Source organism: Pararge aegeria, chromosome 19 (assembly GCF_905163445.1).
Source record: "Pararge aegeria chromosome 19, ilParAegt1.1, whole genome shotgun sequence".
NCBI classification, from domain to species: domain Eukaryota; kingdom Metazoa; phylum Arthropoda; class Insecta; order Lepidoptera; family Nymphalidae; genus Pararge; species Pararge aegeria.
In genome coordinates this window covers 17,270,001-17,275,000 of record NC_053198.1, presented here as the reverse complement: position 1 = coordinate 17,275,000, position 5,000 = coordinate 17,270,001, and the positions used below count along the sequence as shown (strand labels likewise).

General features: G+C 43.4%; 1 non-coding gene across 1 annotated transcript in view; it reads right to left on the bottom strand.

Moving 5' to 3' along the window:
• Window positions 1–1,783, bottom strand: part of LOC120632398 — a 1,903-nt gene extending 120 nt beyond the window's left edge. The window contains exon 1 of the ribosomal RNA XR_005659093.1: window positions 1–1,783. This exon is cut by the window's left edge and continues 120 nt beyond it. This is a non-coding gene — a ribosomal RNA (small subunit ribosomal RNA).
• Window positions 1,784–5,000: the final 3,217 nt, after the last annotated feature.

The window sequence follows — 5,000 nt, the reverse complement described above, 5'->3', positions numbered from 1 at the left end:
CCGAAGACCTCACTAAATCATTCAATCGGTAGTAGCGACGGGCGGTGTGTACAAAGGGCAGGGACGTAATCAACGCGAGCTTATGACTCGCGCTTACTAGGAATTCCTCGTTTATGGGGGATAATTGCAAACCCCAATCCCCAGCACGAAGGAGTTTCAACGGGTTGCCCGGGCCTCTAGGCCAGGGAGAACATGCTGATTCCTTCAGTGTAGCGCGCGTGCGGCCCAGGACATCTAAGGGCATCACAGACCTGTTATTGCTCAATCTCGTGCGCCTCGAAGACGCCGGTCCCTCTAAGAAGAATTTTAATACGCCGCCAGTGAGTTGCGCGACCGAAGCCGCGCACACCTAAATGACGACGCCTATTTAGCAGGCTAGAGTCTCGTTCGTTACCGGAATTAACCAGACAAATCGCTCCACCAACTAAGAACGGCCATGCACCACCACCCACCGAATCAAGAAAGAGCTGTTAATCTGTCAATCCTTCCGGTGTCCGGGCCTGGCGAGATTTCCCGTGTTGAGTCAAATTAAGCCGCAGGCTCCACTCCTGGTGGTGCCCTTCCGTCAATTCCTTTAAGTTTCAGCTTTGCAACCATACTCCCCCCGGAGTCCAAAATCTTTGGTTTCCCGGAAGCTGCCCGCCGAGCCATTGTAGTAACGACGGCGGATCGCTAGATGACATATTTACGGTTAGAACTAGGGCGGTATCTAATCGCCTTCGAACCTCTAACTTTCGTTCTTGATTGATGAAAACACCTTTGGCAAATGCTTTCGCTGATGTTCGTCTTGCGACGATCCAAGAATTTCACCTCTAACGTCGCAATACGAATGCCCCCAGTTATCCCTATTAATCATTACCTCGGAGTTCTGAAAACCAACAAAATAGAACCGAGATCATATTCTATTATTCCATGCACGAAATATTCAAGCGGCATTTTGAGCCCGCTTTGAGCACTCTAATTTGTTCAAAGTAAAATTGTCGGCCCATCTCGACACTCAACGAAGAGCACCGCGATAGGATTTTGATATTGAACCGGCGTTTTACCGCCGGCTCACCGACGATATGCTCCGCAGACGTGTCAGTATCACCGCGGATGCGGTGCACCGACAGCGCGGCGCACAAATGCAACTACGAGCTTTTTAACCGCAACAATTTTAGTATACGCTATTGGAGCTGGAATTACCGCGGCTGCTGGCACCAGACTTGCCCTCCAATTGTTCCTCGTTAAAATATTTAAAGTGTACTCATTCCGATTACGAGGCCTCGTAAGAGTCCCGTATCGTTATTTTTCGTCACTACCTCCCCGTGCCGGGAGTGGGTAATTTGCGCGCCTGCTGCCTTCCTTGGATGTGGTAGCCGTTTCTCAGGCTCCCTCTCCGGAATCGAACCCTGATTCCCCGTTACCCGTGACAACCATGGTAGTCGCAGAAACTACCATCGAAAGTTGATAAGGCAGACATTTGAAAGATGCGTCGCCGGTACTGGACCATGCGATCGGCAAAAGTTATCCAGATTCATCAAAATTAACGACTTCGGACGCGAGGCCCTCCGTCGATTGGTTTTGATCTAATAAAAGCGCTCGTCCCATCACTGGTCAGAGTTCTGATTGCATGTATTAGCTCTAGAATTACCACAGTTATCCAAGTAACTGAGTAAGATCTAAGGAACCAAAACTGATATATTGAGCCATTCGCGGTATCGCCTTAATACGGCTTGCACTGAGACATGCATGGCTTAATCTTTGAGACAAGCATATAACTACTGGCAGGATCAACCAGGGAGCTATCCACATACTTCACGCCACGTAACGCCCGTAGCTGTTAAGCTGTAAGGGGAAACGTAGGCGCGCAGTTAGCGAGCCCCTTCCGTAGCGAGCGAGCCGCCGCGCCGGTTCACGGCGCTGCAGCCCCATCTCACGACGGAAGGTCGAAGCACGTCGCGCGCCATTCTATTAAGAGCGGCGACGCGGTGCCCGACAAAATTTATTCTATGATGTGCTGCGAGACGGGAGAGTTTCGCCCCGCCGTCAGCATTCGACGAGCGGAACTATTAAACCCAGACGCCCACGCAGGACGAGGACACATTTCACGTTGCACCGCCTCCGTTAGGAGGCCGTGCGACATGGTCCCAAGCATTGAAGGTTCTTTGAACGAGACTTAACACACATTGACGCTCTTGCGAGCTATGATTTTATAACATATTCGAGTACGACACTTTGATCGTCGCCCGGTACTTGAGAGACTTCTTTTATAACACCATTTTTATATTATTTTTAACACCACGCGCATAAAACACAGGGGGCGAAGCCGCACAAACGAACGCAACAGTCTGCGATTGTGAGCGCGCCACGCCGGTCCCGTATTATGAGAGCTGTATTAAAAATATCACATCTGAATGTACAGTTTTTATATTAAACTGCTGCTGGATAAACTTTTAACGACCGTTTGATTTTACATTGAAATGTAATAACGAAATAACGCAGAGGGAATTTCTGACAGTTAACACATTCGACCCGAGAGAGAGCACATCATATCACAATCGATAATAATATACACTCTTGAAAATCTCACACATTAATGCCATAACAATTGCCCAGACGCGATTCCGTCGGTCGACGCCGTTCATCGGGGTACAATATTAATATGATATTAAAAAATAATACCATAAAAATAAATAAATAAATAAAATAAACATAATATAATATTATAATAAAAAAGAGAACAACCTCTTTTTTTAGAGAAATGCGAAACGTGACAACAATACTAACGCAGAGATACGCGAGAGAGAAGTCTGAACAACGCCACTTTGCGTGGCGCCGCAATCATACTACTCCTTTTAGACTCTGGTATTTCGTCGTCGCCGTCGCCGTCACCTTCGCACCTCCACCCCATATAGTAGTGGCGCGGCGCGACGGGCCTAATGTGTTAGTGAACAAATTAAATTAAACATATTTAAATGGTTTTTTTTTTTTTAATATCCAATTAAAGGAAAAAAGGGACCGCCAGGAACACCTCTTGCACGAGAACGGGCGTGGGCTTGGGCGTGGGCGTGGGCGTGGGCGCGATGCTTGCGGGCGATTGCCGCGTGGTTCAGAGGGGCGGTACATTTGCGCGCCCACGCCCACCCCCTCTACCAATCCAACGCCCATGCCCACGCCCACGCCCACGCTCACTCTCACTATTAAGGCTGGCAGGTGCGTGTGCGTTCGTGCATTGTATATAATACGGACGGCGGTGACAAACAGTTCGTGTATTAATTCACACCCGACCGCCAGAGTCTCATCTCTCCCGTCATGTTCGTGAATCGAAACGCGCCGCACCGCACCGCACCGCCCTGCCTATGTTTACCTAGAGTGAATGTTATTAGTAATTTTATAATGATGACATTATTAAACTTCCCCTTAGTAATAATAGTCATAAAAAAAAGGCGCAGGCGTGGGCGTGGGCGTGGGCGTGGGCTTGGTTTAGACGGACGGTGCATTAGCGCGCACACGCAAGTGTCGTAATAATCTTAGAAGGGAGACTTCCAGTTCGTGTATCGAATCTTACCGTACCGCGCTGCTACTATGGTTTTTTTTATTTTTAATTTTCTAAAAATCTATATTTACTCAAATTAAAAGTAATCCTTCAATTCTGTTGTGATAATATTAAAAAAAAAATCCATTTTCCACCGTAAAACAAATTAACAAAAAGGAATATAACGAAATATTTTTCAGTGTATAGTCAGTCAGTTCGTGTATTAAACACCTCGCCAGTGGTACTTACTATATACGGTTTCGACTAGGGAGACTGAACTGCCCCCTGTCCGGTTCGTGGATCGAAACGCGCGGCGTCTACATATATTTGATTTTAAAACAAGGAACAATAAAAATATTCAATATTTATCGATATAGCTAGGCTACCTACACTAAGTAATAATGATATAATATAATGAAACTTCCTCTTAACATCATAAATTATGGGTATATAATTGAAAACGAGTTTAAAATATTGAGTGGCAATCAAATATCATCATATTTTTATATATAAAAAAAAAAAAAAGTTTTTTTAACGTTAATTTTTATGCATTTATGTATATATGTATATATGTATATGTATATATATTAATATACTTACGCGCTTCAATCGTTTTATACAATAATGTAAGTAAATAACTACGTACATAATTTACTTAATCACTTTTAATACTACATATTTATATACGTATATAGAGTTTACTTATTCACTTTTGTTACATAAATTATTAACTCACTCACCTTATTTACTTATTATTAGAAAAACGGAACTGAACCTAAGTGCCCGGCCTGCGGCCGGGCACCCGTCCTATTAATGTTCTAACCTAACCTAACCTAACCTACACTAACCTAACATAACCTATCCAAACCTTTTAAAACTGGTTTGGATTCCTTTAGACCTAAGCCCACCGGCAACTACGACTAACACTACGACTACACACTGATATAGCTAACTAACTGGCTTTCATCAGTGCATCTGTAGCATAACTAGTATTAAAATAGCAATGAGTTTATTATTATTTTTTATTAATGCATATATTAACATCAAATCTTGAATCTAAAGTCTAAAGGAATCCAAACTAGGTGTTTTAGTTTAGGTGTTAGGTTAGGTTAGGTTAGGTATATGAATAAGACGGGTGCCCGGCCGCAGGCCGGGCACTTAGGTTCACAACCGTTAAAAAAAAAATTAAAAAATTTGGAAAATCCAAAAGTGCACTTGAATAAAATTGTTTTTTTTTTAACTGTGTTAAAAAAGGTCTTATATCTACACAATATGTTACTAGTGCACGACATGTTTTTTTGTTTTAAAAATAAAATGTATGTGTCAGTGTCACTCGTCAATCAATGCATTAGGTTGTTTTATTATAGGTTATGGGCCGTACGCTCATAAAAATCGCGGTATTGAATCGTTTTAACAAGGATTTTGCAGTAAAGCAAGTGTTAAAACATTATATTCAGTGCGATTTAGCTGTGATATAACTTAT